Genomic DNA, 24,051 nt, shown 5'->3' with positions numbered 1-24,051 from the left:
GTGACTCTCTTCTACGAGCTTGACCCGCAATCGCAAAACATTACGAGCGAAATAAGCTATGTAGTCAGCGAATGATGCTTATTCAACCAATCAATGAGATTGATATCATTTTCTGATGTAAAAAACCTAGCAGGCGTGCGGGGTCAATCTTGACTTCATGTTTACCGTATCATTAAAATCAAATCGGTGCGATTGAGGTGTTGGCTACTGCTGTGGGACTTGTCAATGGGGTAATATCGAGTCAAGACATGACTCGAGTCGTCCCACCACTGTTCCAAGACTATATCTGCATCTTCCTTGCCCGGCGGCATATGCACATTGCACATCATATACTCACGGTATGCATATGCGCAGATCGTTTGTATGTATATCCTGATTCGGTGTATATGCCGCAAAAACATCAAGGACAAAAATAAACTTTCCTCTCTTTATATTCCCTGGGAAGTCCTCGTCGAAATTGTTGGCAAAGTGACGGAAGATATTGATTTTATGTGATTATTGATTTTAAAGGATTATTATATCAATTTGATTGCCCCAGTTGATACATTTGTCGACGTTTAAAACGTCAATATATACTTCAGCATTGTGACATTATGTTGCCCGAGTCGTCACTAGGTATCGTGTACATTATTATAGGCTATCATTTCATTGAAGGATAGGATTGGAATTAGCAATATGACGTCACGTGACGTCATGAGGTTCACGTTCGTGTTCACACAGAACCTTTAAAAAAAGGTTCGCGTTGACAGGAACCTGAACCTTTCAGAGGTTCACACCATCCCTACCATTTACCATATGTACTCAACCCTAATGAATTGATATATTGGTAAATTTGGGCTACCGGTCTTATCGAACGACAGGAAATCTTAATTATGGATTGCACAGTGTGTTAATTGATCAGTAGGGCGATTTGTTTGACATGTTAAAAGAGTCAAAATTAGGTGAAAATCGTAACGTTAGGTCAAAAAATGTCAAAATTGTTTACAAAGTTAAAACTTTTTTGCAACCCGCATTTCGTTTGTATCGTAGATTTTGCACTGTCAGTGAACTTATCATTTTAGATTTTACAGCTTGTGGACTACTTTAATAGGCCTACCGTTGTATACGGACCATTGTCTGATCATTGTGAATCATTAACATTCAAATGAAATAAATAGGTTGACATGGTCAACGTACTGCAATAACCCAACTGAAGCAAGACAGCGTGGGCATTGCATTGTTCTTATATCAAAAAGCGCATGATGAAAAATTGTGATGTAGACACCATTGACAGAATGAATTAACACGGTTTGTCACCAGCAGTGTACGCACAACTTCAGTGTTGTCAGCCAAGCTACTCTTGACAAGCTATACTCAGTAGGGACAAACACTTTCAACCCGAGAATGTTGGAAAGTATCTTTCGTTGTACCACAAAAAATGTTGAATAGTTCTACCGTAATGCGTAAAATAACTACTGGAATTATTCATAAGGCCTGATTTCGTTAAAATAAAGTTATTTTTTTCAGGTAAAAATTTGTCAGTATATGAGGCAAAGAAGTTCTTTCAGGCCACACTACTTCGTAAGGACAGACAGTTCCAACCAGAAATGAAGATAAGTATTACAATTCAAACATAATGTGGGAAAACACCTAATTTGCATACGTTAGGTCAAATTAGGTCAAAATGAAGATTTTTAAGTTAAAAAAATGTCAAAAGTTTGATTTTTTAGGTCGAAATCTTTCGTTTTTCAGGTTAAAAAAATCTTCCCATTGATCAGAGAGAAGCAGACATGGCGGCGGCGTATGACAATGCTGTTCTCAAATCATCATTGATTTCGTCATTATCGCCAAGAAATGGCTTTGAAATGACATTGCTGTCGTTGAAATGTTCATTAAACACGATTTATTCTTTGTATATGTGGATAAATGGGCGAATAATGTATCGATTCAGCAATCCGGCCCGCCAAGTATACTTAATTTTCTTATATCCGGCCTGCCGACTATAGAGAAGTTGCCCGCCCCTGGCGTAGTGGTATAATCCACAGCTAGAACACCAATGGGTTGTGTAATGGGCCTGGTGTAAATGACCACTGTAGTCGACAAACACCATGATTTACCACAAACAACATTAAGGTTGAGTACAGCGTAAATGCACACGCTTTCCACGGCATACGACATGGGCGGGCAACTTCTCCAGTCGGCGGGCCGGATATGAGAAAATCATGTACTTGGCGGGCCGGATTGCTGAATCGATACATTATTCGCCCATTTATCCACGTATACAAGGAATAAATCGTATTTAATGAATGTATTTTAACGACAGCAATGTCACTTCAAAGCGATTTCTCGCCGGAAATAGCGAAGACAATGTGGATTTGAGAATAACATTGTCATACAGGCTCCGCCATGTCTGCTTCTCTCTGATCAATCAACACACGGTGCAATCCCTAATTAAGATTTCAAGGCGTTCGATAAGCCAAGGACCCCAAATTTACTAAGATCTCAGTTTATTAGGGTTGAATAGGTGACGAGATAGCGTCGTTGTTCAACTGTGTGGCCTAATAAATCACGATATTGAATTCATGCGGCGAAGGCCGTAACTGCCGCACCCCAAACCCCCCAATTGGTGGGCGGGCGAGCTCGAAGGGCGCCCAACATTATTTTGTGGATAAGCTCCGCGCGACAACTCGTAATTCTAGTCTCTTTTCTCGACATTTATACTCGCGATTTTGCTGCCAATATTATATATTCTTATAAACCTGCTGGGATGTTTTGCTTCTACAATAAGAAAATCTACGCAAGGCATATCTCAAGAAATAAGTGAAGGCACAGAACACCGGATTCTACGCGGTGTTAAGTTCCAAGTAGCAAATTTCATATGAGTATTTGTCGTCCATGAGCCATTGAGACACTCCACTGGAATGCGGACGTATTGTAGGATATATGTAATCGAAATGCGGCTTTCTGCGTTATCGGTGTATTATGTGGTCAGGGGTGTACGAGTTTTGAGAAAATTTCAAAAGGGTGTACAACGACGAAAAAGGTTGAAGAGCACTGATATATCCTACTGCTATAGCGGCGTCGGAAATTCGGTCTCGAAACAAAATAGGAGATTTTGGCCTTGAAACTGGAGGATGTGACACAACACCAGGGTTGCAATGACTCGACTCGAGTCCGACTCGAGTCACGATTTTCTGATGACTCGACTTGACTCGAGTCATTTTCTCAAAATACGGAAATGACTCGACTCGAGTCAATCTGTGTATTGACTCGACTTGGACTCGAGTCATTGGACATGACTCGAAACAAGTCATATGACTCGACATTAAGATGGCCAAGAATGACATTTCATTGTACTTTCGGAGAATAGTAAAGTAATCACACTATTGGGATTACTTCTATTGGTACTGGTATTTTAAAATTCGACCAGAAACCAGTGTTGGGATCAAGTCACTACCTTCGAGTCACGAGTCATCTCGAGTCATTGCACATTTTGACTCGAGTCAAGTCAAGTCAATCGATTTTCGAAAGTGACTCGAGTCAAGTCAAGTCACTCGTTTTTTGGAGGTGACTCGAGTCATTTGCAATATGTCCGGTCTTTGATGGTTAATCATTCCAGTGCGGTAGGCTTCCAACTTTTTACAATTTGTTTAAATTTGTTCGATGACTCCGTTACTAAAGTGGTTCTTGATGCATGGGTTGCGACTGCACCACAGCCGTCGTTTATTGTATGTATTATTTCCTGACTTTCTTGCATAAATAATCTCATCTTACTGCGTGATATTCTGTGAATACTTAGTGCATTTCCAAGGTCACTGTGTCATGTACTTGAGCCAATAAGTGGTACGCGCAGAAAAGTTGTTGCGATAATATGGTGTTATCAGGAAAATGAACCACCCCTGTATTTTGCAAATTTGTTTTTTATTATAGTCAGATTTGTCAGATATTGGGTTTCTCTGGAAAGATCTAACTTGCACGGGTAATAGGCGGTCAGGATAGAGGTAGGGAGACTTGCTGAGTTTACGTCATGCACGGATATCACGGTAACGTTTTCCAACTAACGTAAAATCATGATTTACGAGGGTCAGTCGTGTTCAAGAAGTCATGATCAGAGCCCGATCCATTATTGGTTCGTCGATATCACACTTTGAATGTAACGTCGGTATCGATCGTTCGCGGTAAAGTACCTGCCTGCACTTTGTGTGGCCTCAGGACATGGTAGTAAAGCAGTGTTTCTGAACGGGTGTGTCGTGGGCCGGTGGCACACTTGTGTGCAGATTGGACTGCCAGGGGGAGCCAGCAAATGTGGCAACAAGGTCGACTGTTATCCTTTACGTCAGGGGCGGGCAACATACGGCCCGCGAAAGGATATTGTCCGGCCCGCGGACTGTTTTCCGTCTTACATGATAATGTTCCCCACTACTTGCTTACTAGGTCCAATTTTGGTGACTGTATGATATTATTAGGGCAAGTTTTTATGTTGCAGTTAAATCCGTGGAAAGTTGCATTTATTTTTGACAAAAGTTGCATTTATTTTTTCACAAAAGTTGCACTAAAAAACCACATTTTGCTCGGTTGACTAAAAAAAAGGTCAACTTCCCAGTTCCACTCCTGATTCATTAAAAAAATCAACTTTCCGGCTTAGCTCCTGTAATACGTGCGTGAAAAATCGAAAAAGTTGCAAAATGTTGCAAAAGTTTCATGAAAGAAAATGGACTAAAGTTGCACTATAAGATTCCTTCAAATAGCTTGAAAAAGCATTCTACATATCTTCCGAGTATTTAGGAAGCTGATGGAAGCTGTGAAAAAAGTTGCAAAGACTTGCCCTGGTTATTACATACGTGTATGCGCAGCGTGCGAGAGTGGAGCTTATACGCGTAAGTTCGTCGTCGAAGCGAGAAGACTTGCATTATCGGCATTTACGATGTGGGCCTACTAAACCCTAATGTCGTTTGTGGTAATCATGGTGTTTGTCGACTACAATGGTAATTTACACCAGACTGATATTTTTTTATTTTAGATTCCGTAACTGCCGACAGCACGGCACACTTCTCGGCTTTTGTAAGACACCGGTTATGCCAGTGGTTGCCAACTCAAAACGGGTTGCGGGCCACTATTCAAATTTCGTTGAGGACGCAGGCCACGTGAATTCAATATCGAGATTAATAGGCCACACAGTTGAACAGCGACGCTATCTCGTCACCTACTCAACCCCAATGAATTGATAGCTTTGTAAATCTGGGGTACTGGACTTATCGAACGCCTTGAAATCTTAATTAAGGATTGCTCCGTGAGTTGATTGATCAGATAGAACCAGACATGGTGGCGCCTGTATGACAACGCTATTCCCAAATCCACATATTCTTCGTAATTATCGGCGAGAAATGGCTGTGAAGTGATATTGCTGTCATTAAAATATATTCATTAAATACGATTTATTCCTTTTTATATGTGGATAAATGGGCGAATAATGTATCGATTCAGCAATCCGGCCCGCCAAGTACTTAATTTTCCTATTTGCGGCCGCTGACTGGAGAAGTTGCCCGCCCCTGCTTTATGTCAATGTTCGTGATACGATAATTCGCCCATATATAGCAGCATTTAGAACAGTGATAACTAAACAAAAGGTCATCACTCGGCCAATTGGGCTCAGGTGTGGTCGAAGCCAAAAAGTTTTTTTTAGAGCCATCATCTTGCCAAATCTTCGACATCGGTGGTCATTATACATAGGGTTACCATATTTTCGAAATCTGAAAAGAGGACACTTTTTCCAACTTGCTAAACCGGAGGAAAATTCTGAAAAAATGGTCAATTTTTCCCACATGTTGGTCGGTTGACTGAAAAATTAAAAAGGGACTGTTTTTCTTTCACATTATCAGGTGGTTGACCGAAAAAAGTCAACTTCTTCAAGTTCAAGTTTATTCATAAAATTTCATCACTTCAAAACATCACAAGACTGCAATACAACGAATGATAGGAAGATGCCGAAACGACAAAAAGTAGTCTTAAGATCAGACACCCACCTATTTGGGCCTAGGCGATGTAAAGAGGAGGCATGCACGCTGAATGAAAGTAAAAGAAGATAATATAAAGTGGCAAGTGACGGAAGGCGAGATCGATATGTCAGGTCGGGGTCCGGTAAATGGTGGGGGCTGACTAGCTCTCATTCAGTTGAAATTGCTTGTAATTCGACTTGAATGTGGGCATGCCCGACGACTGTCGGATAACCGGCGAGATACTGTTCCACACTTCAGGTCCGGCATATTTCATAGAGCGATGATCTTTTTTGTCAATCATATGGTAGTTGAACGACGTGGACGCGCGTGTGTCGTAGCCTACAGTACTTATGCACTTTTGATACCGAGGTAAATTAGTCACTGAAGTTTTCGGGGCAGTGGCCGCAGTGGAACTGATACATAAACTTTGCAATTTCTAGTTTCTGCATATCAGGATCCTGATCCTTTCCGGATCAGCTCCCGGAATACCTGCCAGAGCGTTACTTCGGTGCTCATTTACGGTATTTCAGTCGAATTTGGCCGTAAATTTGACCAAAATTCTCAAAAAAAGAGGACATTTGGGCGTCCTCCAAGGACACTTTCTAAAACGTCAAAAAATAGGAGCGAGATAGTGTAATGGTTATGCGTCCGGCTTCTCGAGCGGTAGGTCGTGGGTTCGATCCCCGGCCGGGTCATACCAAAGACTCGAAAAATGGTATCCGCAGCTATCCTGCTAGGCGCTCAGCAATCACGGATAGCATGGAGGAGAAAAAAAACGGGGGCGCAGACTAGATGACCTCATGGGGCCGTATCGCAACTCCGTCACCAAAGCATCTCGATGGTGCAGGCGAGAAAGAATATCATATCTCTCTCTCTCTCTAGGACAGTTCCTCTTAAATGAGGACGTACGGTAACCCTATTTTACACCATATCGACATTATGCTTATTATGGTCAATACACCACACGATTTCGATATAATGAAAAGATAGGCGGGTACCGAAACGACTTGGAGTAGTCTTTTAATCAGACACCCAACATTAAGATTTGAACTAACTAATTTAGTGAGTTGATGGTCAGCTAACTAACGGTTTTTTGAGAAGTTCTAGTTGCTGATTTTCAAAATAGTGTAGTTCTAGTTGTAGTTGCGGATTTTGAAAGTTGAGTAGTCCTAGTTCCTGTTGCACATTTGAAAGAAATAGTTGCTGAACAACTAGAAAACACGTGTGTGGTTTTGGCCGAATTGAGATGCCGGTGTTCTGTTGAATGCTTGTGCACAATACTCAGCCATTGCTCGCTCACAGCCATCACTGCTAACAGTGGCGTAGTCAGCGGGTGACTTTTTTGGGTCGGAATCTCTCCCGCCATTTCAAACTCGAAAACCCGTTCTTTTGAAATGTCAATTCAATGTCTAATATTTCCGATAAAATAAAATTGATATATTGACTAGGGGAACGAAATTCAGTTCTGTACACAGTTCATAACCTTAAATAATTTGGGAACCCCTACGTTACTGATGGGCAGCTGTTTTCTGAGAATGACAATCATGACATACGTTGGCGAGCCAAGTCAAAAGTTTGCACTATATTCGGCGGTGTATTAATTTCTAATAATTTATAAATTGAAGGCAATGAATTACGCGGTAACTCAAGCTTTTAGGTGGATGTGTTAACATTGAGAAATTATAAGAATTTAGAGTCAAAGTAGGCCATACAGAGATATAACCTAATATTTATCACGCGTAATTATTCAAAACAATGGTGAACAAGAAACATTGGCAACTCTTTTTAATCACACAAACCTATATAGACACATACTTCTATTAAGACACCAAAATGTAAGGGATGTTACATCTTGGTCACGATCCCGAGCGGTGTGTAGTTTGGCAAAATCGCGCGTACTGTTGGTTACATATTTCCGCTGGCAGGTTTTCCGAATTCGTCTTCTCGCAGTTTCAGCCGAAAGACTTTGTGCTTTTGTCATTATCCCGACTCAAATTAACCCATGTTATATCGACTTTATTATGGATATAGATTAGGGGAGATGTGACCGCCTACCGATGGGACCAAAAATACTTGAAAAATTAACCATGATTACACTCCGTCTACAATTTGTCTAGAATTGTATGCTGGCATTTCTCACATACGAAAAAAACTTCGACGTGCGCGAGTTATGGAGTCTCTGCGACAGTGGTTTTCTGTATTTATTATTTTTTTTTTGGGGGGGGGGGGGGTAAAATAAATTTCGATCGACGCATACGTTTTTCTCTGTAATTTTCAACATGAACGAACCAGCAATCATTTTTAATGGGAAGTGCAGTGATTGTATCTGGCTATATACTGGCACAGATTCTTCTATTCAATACCCTCCTTGGGTGGAAATTTTTTCGATTCATTCATAAAATTCATAGGGTGGGAACCGATGATACAATAGCCAAATCAAGCAGAATAGAATTACGTGATTTTATGGCAATATTTGAATTATTATTCATTCTATTTTAGACGGTTGCGATCAAATACTCTTCTTTGGCTTGCTGTAGCTTAGATTATATTACACAACAAGAAAAGTTGTAACATTTGAGTTTTTGAGAGTATGTCTCATAGGTCCCCGGGTCGTGGGCCTTTTGACCCACCGGGTGGGGACCGATGATACGTTCGAGCAACAAATTTTGAGCGTTCATAAATATTTATCGAAAAGACGGATGTTCATGTATATATGTGCGATAGGTAGAGCTTGTATCGAAGTGTTGAGCCAGCAAAGTATCTGCTGTTATAGGCTGAACATTTTGGGGCCAGAGATCATTTTCCAATTTTTGATCCATCGGTATCACATCTCCCCTACGCCAGGGGTCGGCTACCCCTGGCACGCGTACCATAAATGGCATGCAAGATGATTTTTTTATGGCACGCTAAATAATTGGATGTGCATTATGATCATGTTTCTTGCAAAAAGGGAAACAGAAGTGTTCGAAATGGAAATACCTCGAAGGAGAATCCAAATTATTTCGCGAATCAACATGAAGTAGGGTCTTTTGTGACAGTTTATTTTTTCTCAAAAAATTTTTCCGCACTTCCAACGTATAGTCAGTATTTTGCCCGCGGGTCGTAAAATGCCCAGGTTTGCCCTACCCTAATTTACAAGCCTTCGGTGAACCTTCAATTTTCAGTGAGCCACAAAACAAAAGTCTACCATCATGTGTGCATACCAGGGCTTTGGAGCAGCCGTAAATTTTATCTGCTCCAACTCCAGCTCCAGCTCTTCTATCGTAGGCCTACATCAGCTGCGCAGCCACATTATTACCACCTCTCCGGCTCCAGATCTGGCTCCGGCTCTGACAATTATCGAATGGATCTGTCTATATTAGGGGTAGCCAAACCGTGACCCGCTGGCCGAATATGGCCCGCGAGAGTGTTTTGACTGGCCCGAGAGGTAATTTCCTATTATATTATCGAAATCCTGTTATATTATAGAAACTGAATTGCTCACATTGTGAACTTGCAAGGCCAACCAAAAATTACAAGTCTGACTGCGACACTTGGGATGTTGATGACTAAAATATCAGTTCCGACGCATTGGTAGATCCAGGGTCCTGTCACATTTTTAGTAAATCTTCGTACATTACACTTGACTAAACTAAAATAGTAGTGAAATTTTTCTTCACGCTTCGCGTATTTAATTGTCACACGATTTCTTGCTTGGTAGCCTACCCCCTCCTGAAAATGAAAAAAAAACGCCTAATTTACCCGATTGAGTGTAACTGTATTCGCAATTACGGGAGAAAGTCTTTTCGCGTTTGCGCTCGCAGAAAGATCGTCGACGATGAAATGTAGGCCCAAAATGATTGTCGCATATTACCGGAAACCTTCGATATCGATGTGTCCAGACGCCGAATAGTCGTGTCCTTGCAGACTGAGCCCAGCGGGAGGTATATACAGTAGCCCCGCAATATACTCAAGTAATAATATTATTGATCTAGTTCATTTATAAACTTTGAAAATTTCACCCGCTTGGCGCGGCTAGCGAACCGCACACTCGTTCGTCAATTGCATGTGCCCCTTAGCCGAAAAGGTTGGCAATCCCTGGTCTATATAGATTACTAATATACCCATAGGTTAGTTATCTCCAGTAATCTAGAGTCTGTCAGCCGACAGTAACATTGGATGCAGCAACGAAGACATAGGTGCCGCTTTGTCGGCTTGTGACGTCATAATGAATAATTGTAAATTGTCGATAACATCATAGTTCAGTGGTCGGGAACCTTTTTCGTCCGAAGAGCCATATTGACCCTATATTTTCCATTTTAACTCCCAAAGAGCCATACATGTCAATCAACGATTACGTCACAATTGGAAAATCGTGACGTGGTGAAAATTCGAAATCCCTACATGGGATTCTTCGTTTGCACCTATCTCCTCTGTAAAAACTCGTAATAATCATGCTCGTCGTCTTATTTGTGTAATGAGTATGCGAAACTTGAGTTATATAGATCCTTTGCAAGTGGCCTGTGTTATTTTTCGACGCTCAAAACCAATAACATTTAGATTTCCAACAGACGAAGACAACCGTAAAAGTATGAATATACATTTTACACGTTTTTACAGTTAATGCATGTTTTGGTGTTGCATGGTATTCCTGATGGCTTTGTAGTCTGGTTGATAATTGTTGTTCATACAAAATTGGAGAGTTTCTTCAGCTATACGAGATCGTAGGTTCGTGTTGATGTTAGTCTTAAATGCGAGGACCCATGATGACATAAGTAGGTGGAGTCAAACATGGTCACTATACAGCAGTATACATACCCACTGAAATGTGCGATGTTTCAGTGACGTGGGGTTAGGGAGGCAAGTGAGGCAGCACCTCACCTGTCTATTAGGTTTTGAACGTTTTTACTTCCAAATTGTTCGAAAATAAAGCGCGAAAGGAGAGGTGAGGCATATTTAAGGCACGGCCATGCCTCACTTGTCACAGCGCAATTCAGCTTACATATCTTAGAATTAATAATTACTGATAATAATCGAATGTAGTTGTCGCACTAATTCCGATTGTACTTCTCAATTCTCAAAGTATTCGGCGGTAACATAACGTTGCCCAATACGCCTAGATTTGAACAGCGACTACAAAGCAACGTTATCATTGAATAACGTGGATAGCTATGGCGTTGTTTGTAATTTGAATTTGTAATTGTGAATGTCACTTTCACTCACGGCAGTTCATTTCTCGCCGTAGATCAGGAAGAAAATGTGTATTTGAAAACTGCATTGTGATACAGGCGCCGCCATGTCTCCTACAGTCTCTTTGATCAATCAACATATCGTGCAATCCAAGATTTCGTGGCGGGTATATCGAATTCCAGAGTGATATTGGTCGTCGACGATATAGCAACTTAAAATTGAGGATTTTGAATAGGGGGTGCGAAACCCTGAATACGCAACTGTATAAACCTCTCAAAGACATGTTTATACTACCACAATAATAATTATGCTGGTAGTGCTGGAGGTTCAACAAAAAGTTGCTGCAGTTTTGATAAATTGAGCACAAAAACAAAAATTTTGTCAAGAGTCATATCTTATGCCCAAAAGAGCCATATATGGCTCGCGAGCCATAGGTTCCCGACCACTGTCATAGTTGCACTCATAGTTGCACTCATCATAGTTTCACATAGTACTCTAGAACGCACTTTACTCCATGCCATTGCTGTGCACAGCATTAAAATTCAGATCTGCTGTTAAATTATGTGATATCAGCAGATATGGTTGTTGCATATATAACAGCATCTTATGAAAAACGTCGAAGCCGGAGCTGCTCCTCAAATAACGGGCTCCAGCTCATGAGTGCCGAAAATCCATTTTACACAAAGATAGATGGTGGCGAATATAATATTACGGCAACGCTTTCAACGACCTTTTTGGGCAGGGGCGGGCAACATAGGGCCCGCGGGCCGGATCCAGCCTGAGACGGGATTTTGTGCGGCCCGCCGACAGTCTACGGTCTTACGTGATGATGTGGCCCGCGTTGCCGTCTACACTCTACAGGCAATTAGGCGCAAACATTTTCGATCATGAATATTAGCAAGACATAGCGACGTTCCAATACAACTGATGTCCATCGCATTGACGTGGCCAGGGGCGAATAGGGCCATGCCATTCCAAATTTTTCGAAAATATTTGTAATATGTGTAAATAGTGCAATATTTTCGGGTAGATGGATTGATGTTAGATGGAAGAATGATAACCGCACAAAGTGAATAATCTGCGATAAGCTCATGAACGTATATATTCTTATGCCATGATCAATCTTCAAAATTATAATTATCTAGGGATACCATACTTCTGTGGCAATTTACTAAGATCTCAGTTTATTAGGGTTGAGTAGGTGACGAGATAGCGTCGTTGTTCAACTGTGTGGCCTAATTAATCACGATATTGAATTCATGCGGCCATGGCCGTAACTGCCGCACCCCAAACCCCCCAATTGGAGGGGGGCGAGCTCGAAGGGCGCCCAACAATATTTTGTGAATAAGCTCCGCGCGACAACACTCGTAATTCTAGTCTCTTTTCTGGATATTTATACTCGCGATTTTTCTGCACATATTATATATTCTTATAAGCCTGCTGGGATGTTTTGCTTCTACAATAAGAAAATCTACGCAAGGCATATCTCAAGAAATAAGTGAAGGCACAGAACACCGCAAGGGTTCTACGCGGTGTTAAGTTCCAAGTAGCAAATTTCATATGAGTATTTGTTGTCCATGAGCCATGGAGACACTCCACTGGAATGCGGACGTATTGTAGGCTATATGTAATCGAAATGCGGCTTTCTGCGTTATCGGTGTATTATGTGGTCAGGGGTGTACGAGTTTTGAGAAAATTTCAAAAGAGTGTACCACGACGAAAAAGGTTGAAGAGCACTGATATATCCTACTGCTATAGCGGCGTCGGAAATTCGGTCTCGGAACAAAATAGGAGATTTTGGCCTTGAAACTGGAGGATGTGACACAACACCAGGGTTGCAATGACTCGACTCATGACTCGACTCGAGTCCGACTCGAGTCACGATTTTCTGATGACTCGACTTGACACGAGTCATTTTCTCAAAATACGGAAATAACTCGACTCGACTTGACTCGAGTCAATCTGTGTATTGACTCGACTTGGACTCGAGTCATTGGGCATGACTCGAAACAAGTCATATGACTCGAGATTAAGATGGCCAAGAATGACATTTCGTTGTAATTTCCAAGAATAGTAAAGTAATCACACTATTGGTATCACTTCTATTGGTACAGGTATTTTAAAATGCGACCAGAAACCAGTGTTGGGATCAAGTCACTACCTTCGAGTCACGAGTCATCTCGAGTCATTGCACATTTTGACTCGAGTCAAGTCAATGGATTTTCGAAAGTGACTCGAGTCAAGTCAAGTCACTCGTTTTTTAGAGGTGACTCGAGTCAAGTCAAGTCAAGTCAAGTCGAGTCACGAGTCAAGTCATAATTCAAGTCAAATTGAATTTTCGAAGTATCAGTGACGATTCAAAGTCATTACATGTTGCTAGCTATGTGAAAGACAGAGTAATTGGCCATTTATCTTGAATCAAATACCTAATATAAAGTTAAATATGCCTGCAAGAAGGCGCTGTATCGCTCACGCACACGTAGAACTGCAAATAAAATACTTGAGTTACTATGTATAGCAACATGCAAGAGTCTGTTATTATAGCAGCCAATCGGCTCGAAGTCTCGACAAGTTTAGCAAATTGATATGGTACAATACACTATACCCATGCGCGAGAAAAACGCACAAACTATATTCGCTGCATTTAAATCATACAAGAGGGTCGGTAAAGGCGATCACCGTGGAATTTAAGCACTGGGCCGTCTAAGAAACAGATATACGCTGTTATCAGTTTAATCTACTGCTACTCTAACAACGTAAGCTGTGATCATTACGTTTGTGGTCAATTTATTTGTGGTGTAACAATAGAGAATCAGTGAAACGTACACTCAGTGAATGACTGGTTATTCTCGCAAGTGACACAGCAGGCGTATCGCGCATAATACTAACATTCACAAAATTCAGTGACTTAATCGATACCGTTTACTTGATGACTCGAAATTGACTCGTAAATTTTGCTCCTAGTCACGAGTCAATTCGCATTTTTGAAGCGCCGAGTCAAGTCAAGTCAAGTCATTTTTGCAAAGTGACTCGAGTCAAGTCAAGTCATACGAAAAAGTTGACTCGAGTCATCCCAACACTGCCAGAAACTGTTAAAATCGAGGAAATTAATGCGAAACATTCGATATCCCCAAACAGACTTCTAAAAAGTGGTTTTAACAAGACTTCAACTGGAAACTGACCAGTCAACACATTGACTTGGACTCGGACTCGAGTCATAATACCATGACTCGGACTCGACCCTCTTCTCGGTGACTTGGACCTGGACTTGACTCTGTAGTGAATTAAAAATGACTCGACTTGACTCGAGTCAAAACTATAAAAGTGAGATTGACTTGTGACTCGGAGCCTTGTGACTTGGTTATAACCCTGCACAACACATACTGCTTACCGTCTATAAATCTGCTGCGAAATCGCCGTTTGAAAATATATTACAGAATAAATACGTGGATGAAAGCCATACGCAATCTCATAACCCATTCAAGCATGGTACACTCACACTGTCAGAATCACCAGACGAACACCGAATTTTGAGTAAAATATATTGAGGCTGATCCAGTGATCAGCTGTTAGTCGACATCTAAAATGAAATAGCTTTCGCACTTGACAGGGGAGTAAGCAAATGGTTTGAAGATTTCGATATATATGGGCATTTTATAATTATATAGCCTATTTTATTTTATGTCATAAATCGATTTATTAATATTTTTGTGGGGGCCGCAAGAAGGCTAGCTGTTGGGATCAAGTCGCTACCTTCGAGTCACGAGTCGTTTCGAGTCATTGCACATTTTGACTCGAGTCAAGTCAAGCCAATCGATTTTCAAAGGGGACTCGAGTCAAGTCAAGTCACTCGATTCTTGGAGGTGACTCGGGTCAAGTCAAGTCAAGTCACAATTCAAGTCAAGTTGCCTTTTAGGAGTATGAGGCATGAGTCATTGCATTTTGCTAGCTGTCTGAAAAACAGATTGAGTGGTCATTGATTTTGAACCGATGAACGAAAATAGAGGTAAATATACACGCAAGAAGGCGCTGTATCGCTCACATATACGTAGAACTGCTAAACCTCGGTTTATAGTTACCAGACAAAATAGAGAATAGATACGAATTGATAAAATGCAATACATTACGCTTTTACAAATCGATATGATACGATTCGAGCCTGCGCCACTGGTTTAGGACTATATAAACTATATTCGAATTCAGTTGCAATAAAACAAGAAGTGTTGTTAATGTAAAAACAGAGAACAGAAACTAATTTACCATACTAGTTTACGACAACGTAAGCTGTAAGCTTCGATCACTTCGTTTGCGGTCAATTTATTTCTGAGAGAACAATGGAGGCTCACTAAAACGAACGACCATTAAATGATTGGTCGCTCTCACGGGTTACACCAGTGTTTCTCGAACAATCCGAACATATGCAAGATACAGTGATTTTTATCGACACCGATTACTTGACTTGAAATTGACTCGTGAATTTTGCTCCGAGTCACGAGTCAATCCACATTTCTGATAGGCCGAGTCAAGTCAAGTCAAGTCATTTTAGCGAAGTGACTCGAGTCAAGTCAAGTCACACGAAAAAGGTCACTCGAATCCGACTCGAGTCATCCCAACACTGCTGAGACCTTGATTAGCAGATTCTGTTGTACGATATTTCCGAACGCTTGTATATGCAGGAGGCACATGAACCTTATGACAGTGATTCACTTTTTAGACCGAGACCCAATTCATATTTGTGTTGACATCTCATGACCCAAGCCGCACTCATAGATATCGATGCAATTTTAGTGTCCGTATGCAACGTATTTATTGCAATGTATGAATAGATACGGTGCGTACAACCATTTGTACGCAACGCAGCTCCATGAAGCTGGTGTGAAATACGTGATTTAAAATCAAGTAGTATCATTTTCCTCTTCACGCCACATTTGAACTGCAGAGCTCGCATCGAAAGAACGAGATTATTTGATGCCGGCATTTCGAAGTCCTTACAGTGACGGTCATTTTGGTCCAAGGTTTCATTACCGCATATTTTTGACATCACACTTTGCCCAGCAGTATGTTGACCAAAACTTCATATCTTCATGTGTCCCGGCGCGGAAAGGGACAGAAATACCTGTGTCTAATACCGCGGTTCTCAACCGGGGGTCCCCGAAGCATTTTCAGGGGGTCCGCGAAGCCTCTAAATTTGCGACGTAGTTGATAACCTCATTTTTAGTTTTTTGAATTAGGAAAATCACGAGGTAGTTTCGCTTCACTACTAGTATGACAAACTTACATAAACAGAATGACCGTATGAGATGAAATATCCTACTGCGCAGACTCATTTTAGTTGCTAAATTGCCAATAGCTTACTGATACAAATATTTTGCTGTATGGAGGTGTCATGTTGGAGATTGTGTAAAAATAAAAAGTTTGATGAGTCAATCATGGTGACTTGGAAATGTTTATAAAATCTTTTTTCTCCCGTGATATAGCCTACATGACCATTTTCCATAATAACTTCAAGATGAGCTACTAGATAGAAATGAACAGGCTGGACAGTATATGTTCAATGAAAAAATAGTTTGTCAACTTCGGTGCCATATTTGTTGCGATCACACCCAAATGTGTCGTCGAAAGCGTTACACGATACGTTACGTTATTATATTGGCCATCACCTCTCTTTGTGAAAACGGATTTTCAACACTCGTTTACACCAAATCGAAGGCGCGGATTTTCAAGACATGACCGCGCATTTCAAAATAATTTCAAAATATTCAGCTTCAGAATTCGCTTTAAATTAACAAAAGTCTTTCCAATTTCTACATAAATAAAAGTATATGATGTTTTTGTTAAGAATGGTCAGTGGCAGGGTTGTAATGACTCGAGTCATACTCGTGTCGCGATTTTTTGATGACTCGACTTGACTCGAGTCATTTTCTCAAAATAGGGAAATGACTCGACTCGACTCGAGTCGATTTGTATATTGAGTTGACTTGGACTCGAGTCATTGCGCATGACTCGTACCAAGTCCTATGACCAGAAACTGTTAAACGTGAGGAAAATTAGCATATTATAAATGCGAACCATTCGATATCACCAAACAGAGTTATAAGAGTGGCTTAACAAGACTTTACTGTAAACTGAGCAGTCAACACAATGACTTGGACTCGGACTCCAGTCATAATACCATGACTCGAAACTCGAACCTCTGCTCGATGACTTGGACTCGAACTTGACTCGATGGTGAATTGAAAATGACTCGACTTGACTCGAGTCAAAACCGTAAAAGTGAGAATGACTTGTGACTCGGAGCTTTGTGACTTGGTTACAACCCTGGTCAGTGGTCACCTCCATTGCTGTATATTACTATCCTACAGTTGTTATTTGCAGGGGTTAGAAAACGGTCGCACGATAAAAGAGCTAAATTGGAAGTGAAACTTTCGGGCAGTAGGAGAAATCGCTTTGAAATATAAAGTCAACCCAATTTCTACATAAAGAGTACGAATTATGTTCAAGAAGAGTCATCTTGTTGCTGTTTATCATTACCCGACAGTTATCATTCACAGAAGACAGATGACGATTGCACGATAATTGAGCTAAATTTGAACTAAAACTTCGGGGAGTACGCGGGGTCCATGACGGTTCAAAAGGGGTCCGCGAAGGCAAAAAGGTTGAGAGCCACTGATCTAATAGTAGCGCACCCGCCCCTTGAACACCACTGGACGAAAGCATATCGACGGTCTATACGGCGGCGTTAAATGATACTGGGAATATACCGATCTTTCACTATTGCGCACATTGTTCGATTCATTTCAGTGAATGTCAAATAAATCGTCCTAGTTATCAGTGAATACAGCGAGTTCCTAAAACAAGCACTTCTTTATCGCCGTGATGTTCGCGAATGTAACTGCTTTGGATATTCGACCTAGGGCATACTCGAACAGCGACCATCTTGTATTTCGACTAGGTACGGTGTGAAAATCTGAAAGGTTCAGGTTCGTGTGAACGCGAACGTTTTTGAAAGGTTCTGTGTGGACGCGAACGTGAACCTCATGACGTCACGTAACGTCATATTGCTAATTCCAACCCTACATTTTAGTGAAGTGATTTAATGTGCACGATACCTAGCGACAACTCGGGCCACATTATGCCACAATGGTGAAGTGCATACTGACTTCTTAACCGTCACCAAATGTATCAACCTGAGTAATCAAATGATATAATAACCCCATATAATTAATATCTTTTGTCGCTTTGCCAACAATTTCAACGAGGACTTGCAAGGAAATATAAGGCTTACGCCTTAACGGTCTATAGACCAGTCCAATGTAACCAATGTAACCGTATTCGGCATCTGATTATTGGTACATTTATATTGAGTAGAGTGTAAAACGGGTTTTTATACTTGCTACGAATATTATCCCATTAACAAGCTATACAGGAGTAACCAACACCCCAATCCCACGGATTTGGTTTTATGATACAATAAACATATAAAATCAAGATGAACCCAATACGTCCGCTAGATTTTTTACATTAGACAACGATGTATTCTTCATATGAATTTCATTGATTGGTTGAATAAGCATCATTCGCTGACTATCTACATGTAGCGTATTTCGCTCGTGATGTTGTGTGATTGCGGGTCACTCTCACAGCAGAGTACATAAACATTCACACACAGAACGTGAACGTGAACCTCACGTTCACACCATCCCTAATATCGGCATCGCGTTGCGCTAGACAGCGAAGGACATGAAGTAGGTCGATTTTCAAGTCTAGCACTATATTTCTAAGTTTGCGTGGCTGTTGTGAGGGTACTTTGCATTTACCACTATATACCTAACCCGTCCCACAAGCGATATAATAATCTCTTTGATATATATCCTGAATCCTAAGCAGAACAAAACTATTGCTGACTGCGTATATATTTTATGTTGAAAACAAAAAGAGCGGAAATATCTCAGAATAGGTCCGTCGTTCATCGATTGGAAGATCATGCGTTCAGCTATATATCATCGTACAGATCGAAGGCATCCTCCTTGAAAACATGAAGAAAATTCTTGTTATATTTGTTTTCTCACGTTTGGCCAATGATTAACTTAATTGGGTACGACCAAACACTTTTTGTGTCATAAATTGCGAAATTACTCCTTTGAGGCTTCGACGAATACACTGTACATTACATATGTATATTCCATTTGATTTACAGCGCAAAACATTCATTGCGCCACTTCTACGGGCAGAAGTCACGGCCACTTATTCTCATCGCCATATAAATTTTTAGCATATGGCAGACCTACTTTCTTCGTTATTATCGGACTATAGCATATTGCCTAGTATAATATAATAGCAAGTCGCAATAACCCTCGATCATCCACACAGAGATCGATAGTCATTTGAAACGAAAGAGCGCCAACATTATATCCCCGATGTGGGCTACACTTCTCAAGTACTCTTGAGGATGAGACGCACTGACCAAGAATGGGGCTCGGCACAATAATTCGAGTACTCAAATCGATATCGCCGAAAACACGAAATAATCTTCAACTGGGCTTGGTTTATTTGCGATCTCGTAAAAGTTAATTTTCGATTTGGAAATCGAATCCCTCGGGTGCCATTGAATTTGCCCAAGCAGCCCAACGAAAACAGAAATAAGAGAACGCTGCCTTCAGTAACAAATTAGCTGCAAGGCTGTTATGGGGCAATGGTGTACTTCCCGGTAATATCCTACATTAGCTGAGCGCAGACACTAGGATGCATCTTGCATGGAAGAGACGCACGAAGGAATGCTCCAGTGGTTCAATTGCCCATATTATTATATTTCTCCAATCATCACGTACCAGTTGATCCTCGTATGTTTCGCCTTCATCATCGGCAACGGTCCTGCTGGTTTGACGTTTTTTTCTCCATAGCCGTCTACAATGTAATTTGTGGTTCTCATCGTGAAAATTAGCTCTGCTGCAGGCGCACAGGGTATTACATTGTTTGTAGCGTTACTCACCCGATCTGATTTAGCTGCTGACGATTGAGTGATCTCAGCGAACGTGGTAGTTGTTTGCATTTCCCTTCTGAAGTTGGCATGAGAAGGCAAAATGCCAAAAGAAGAAACATTAACTTCGCGGAAATCATGTTCTTACGTAAATAGTATATATGAAATTGTGAGAAAATGTAGGTTACAATGGATAACGTGCTGAGTACGAATAGCTTTAGATGTAACGGGAATCTTTATTTAAATAGCAATATCAGATCATAATGATTCAGACGATAGACAACAAAATACCGATGACATTTCTCGCCGATAATGACGAATGCCAGTGCCAGGTGGATTGGAGAACAGCATTGTCATACAGCCGCCGCCATGTCTGCTTCTCTCAGATCAATTAACACGCAGTGCAATCCATAATGAAGATTTCCAGGCGTTCGATAAGCCCGGAACCCTAAATATACCATTACATCAATTCATTAGAGTTGAGTACTTGGTAAATGCCGATAATGCAGGCCTTCTCGCTACGACGAACTTACGTGTAAGCTCTACTCTCGCACGCTGCGAACACACGTATGTAATAACATAGAGTCACTAAAATTTGACGTTTAAGCAAGTAGTGGGGAATCTCGGCAGACTGGGGCCTCGGGCCACATAATCATGTAAGACTGTAAACTGCTGTCCGCGGGTCGCACAAAATCCCTTCGCGGGCCGTATGTTGCCCGCGCCTGTGTTAGAGTGTGTCCTTCTGTAAGACGTCACTCCAGTCAGTTGACAAGTTGGGATTAGTATCTGTACCGAGCGATTCTGCTGGGTAAGAATCAATTATTATAATTATCAATTTTCTATTATTTATGTAGGTCTAGTATATGGTTCATGTTTTATGTGAAACTAGGGATTAATAGATTTATTCTTGTTCTGAATTTTTATCTTTCCGTATACGTACTATTTTGTTACATATTCAATAGTGTCTGTTTGATTTATTCGTGATTATTGCAAATTTTGCTGTAAAAGGCCACACACAAGTCATATTATACGTAAGCTATCAATTCACGACAGTGCAATCATTACATTCACACCCTCATTGTTGCTTTATTTTAATGTACCTTTCATCTTTCATTAGCATAAATTAAGTCCGCCTACTTTTTAATATTATTGATACAGAATATAGATATATCCTACTCCGATTCTGCTTGGTGGTAAATTCGACCTATCAAGATTCGAATATTATCCACTACCCGATTAGAATAGATCCGACTGGTCTGAAATAACTGTACTGAGATTTAGCTCCTATATATAAGATTAGTCAAACGTTGTGATAATTCCCACTCAGCTTATGCGACACTTAAGATCAATTTGGATGAAACGAATTGAGGCTTTACATATTTTTCCTCGAGAGTTTTGAAGGCGATTGCGAAATCTCTATTGAATGTACAGACACTTGTATACATCAATCCTGATTCCTACTGCATCAGTTTCTAAAAACGTTGATCCAATGAATTGATGCAAATGCCTTCATTCATGTGTATTGTTCCATTGAGCATATACTTACGACGTAGCATATATACTTAACAATCGCATGTGAATGGATGATGGAGGAAAGAACGATGCATAGTCGATTCAGACCGACTATACAACGTTTTGTGACCAATAGAATGCAATCCAATTAATGGGTAATGGTTGACACTTATTCTACTACATTCAATATTCCATCCACTCTTCTCATTTTAATGGCCAAATTTTGCCTATCAAGCAGCTATTCCAACTTCTATGGAGGGCTATATTTCTATACTCGATAGCAACTTCACATCTAGTCTCCCAACTCAGTTACGAGAACAGTTAGGGATGGTGTGAACCTCTGAAAGGTTCAGGTTCGTGTGAACGTGAACCTTTTTGAAACGCTCTGTGTGAACGCGAACGTGAACCTCATGACGTCACGTGGCGTCATATTGCTAATTCCAACCCTACATTTCAGCGAAGTGACAGCCTATATTAATGTACAGTATGGCCCTTCAAAAATGACTTTTTTCTCAAATCGCACTGGCTACATGATAAAATTGTTAGGTTACCTAATTTAAACCTACACACCAAATTTGGTTCAATTCCAACCAGTAGCCGCATTGCTACAGGAGAAGAAAGTTTTTATTTATTATTATATAAAAATAAATAACAAAAAATTTTCTGTTCACCCCATGAAAGTGTTAGGTTGTCTATAAAAACGATGTTTACCAAATTTGGTTCAATTCCAACCAGTGGAAGCGGAGTTATCGCCGTCGAAAAATTTGGATTATGATCAAATGGTATAATAATCCCATAAAATTAATATCTTCCGTCGCATTGCCAACAATTATGACGAGGACTTGCATGGGAATATAAGCTTACGCCTTAACGGTATAGGCCAGATCGGACATTGTATTCGGCGTCTGAGTATTGCTACGATGATTAATTGAGCAGAGTGTAAAACGGGTTTATATTCTTGCTGCCGATATTACCTTATAACCTACGGATAGATACGCAATACCCGTCGTCACGCTTGCTTGCCCGGAGGGATTACTGCTCAGCAATCTGAACGCAAAATAATTGCTAATCCCATAGCTGACGACCCGCTCGCTTAGATTCAATAAAGTTGATCTTATTTAAAAGCTACTGTCGCACTGATTCCGACAATATACATTAAAATTCAACCAGGGCAACAGAACTCCCTCGAAATACACCTCAAAGTCTGAAATTGGCATGGTTCTAAACAATCGCAGCGACGCAGCACAAGGACCATAACAATGGCCCATGCGTGGTTGCGATTATTGCGATTTTCTACAAATAATCTACACATTTGTTACAAAACTGCTGAATAATACAATCTACTCAGAATTGCTTCGCGGTCCGGATGAAATCGTCTGGCGGGCCGGATGAGACCCGCCGGCAGTATGTTTGACACCCTTGGTTTAAGGCATGAAGTCGTCAGTTTAAAACGTTGCTTCGTCATCGCTCCTATACGCTTACGATTTTGGCAAATGGCTAGAAACCACTGACACGCATATGATACGTGAACAATCACGTTACAAGGGCACTATTTCCATGCGGTAATAGTGAAGTAGGTTGAGCAGAATCAGGTACGCTATCAATGGAATTCGATTCCGAATCTAATATAAGGTCTCAAGTGTCACTAATACTGACATCAGAGGTGTATGAACGGCGTGGAAAGTTCGAACACTCACTTTTTAGATGATAACAAAGAAAATATGGACAGATCCACACCACATAAATAAAATTTGGTATTTGTGGACTGATTTCTTTAAACGTTGCGAAATGTCGTGCTATAGGTTCGCAGCTCAGGAGCCATATAAACAAAGGGATATCGTTCCGGTACAAATGACAATCGCAGCTGAAGCACAGTGATAACAAAAACAACAGCAAGGTTCGGATTTGGCATGCATAATAGGGCGTGCAGGTTTCCCAAGGATACGAATATTCACGGAACGGTGATATCTATCATGTGTGAAAGATGTGAAGAAATTATTTGACCGCAACTGGAACACTTGAACGAGATCGATAAAATCAATGAATTTGTGAGTCTCGAACATTTCAACACGAATTTCTATATACAAGTTCGACCACGAACATTTACATGTCTTTCCGAGCTCCGAAATGTGGATACGACCGTGGTTCACCAAGTTGTTTTCGGCTCTGTGAATGGGTACAGCTTTCGATTCGTTTTTACTCGAAAACAACGGACTGCCTGTGCCCTATTTCATAAAGTTGTAACTAATCGAGACTGGTGTAAAATCGCAACATTTATGCAATGTGGTTGGAATAAGAAGATGTCCGAAACAATTCTCGACCTGACATTGCGTTCACAGCTGCAGAGCTAGCGTCATCCAACAGTGATCCTCCTGCATATCATTGGCAGCTAGTAATGAAAGATATTTGCGATATATT

The 24,051-nt window shown here is 40.8% G+C and overlaps 1 protein-coding gene and 1 long non-coding RNA gene across 2 annotated transcripts in view; both read right to left on the bottom strand.

The window, feature by feature from the left end:
- The window catches only part of LOC145449020 (peptidyl-prolyl cis-trans isomerase FKBP1A-like), a 408,653-nt gene that overhangs the window by 340,436 nt on the left and 44,166 nt on the right, over positions 1 to 24,051 (bottom strand). The window lies entirely within an intron of this gene.
- LOC145449021 (uncharacterized) overlaps positions 19,042 to 24,051 on the bottom strand; it is a 49,177-nt gene continuing 44,167 nt past the window's right edge. The window contains exons 2-4 of the long non-coding RNA XR_013918099.1: positions 20,134 to 20,268; positions 19,973 to 20,048; positions 19,042 to 19,170 (exon numbers count right to left, since the gene is read on the bottom strand). This is a non-coding gene — a long non-coding RNA (uncharacterized LOC145449021). The remainder of the gene's footprint in view (positions 19,171 to 19,972; positions 20,049 to 20,133; positions 20,269 to 24,051) is intronic.

The sequence above is a fragment of the Botryllus schlosseri genome, chromosome 10, assembly GCF_051294905.1.
Source record: "Botryllus schlosseri isolate E-star chromosome 10, Bs_hap1, whole genome shotgun sequence".
Classification (NCBI taxonomy): domain Eukaryota; kingdom Metazoa; phylum Chordata; class Ascidiacea; order Stolidobranchia; family Styelidae; genus Botryllus; species Botryllus schlosseri.
Note: the sequence above shows the minus strand (reverse complement) of the source record. Positions and strands in the feature narration are given on the sequence as shown.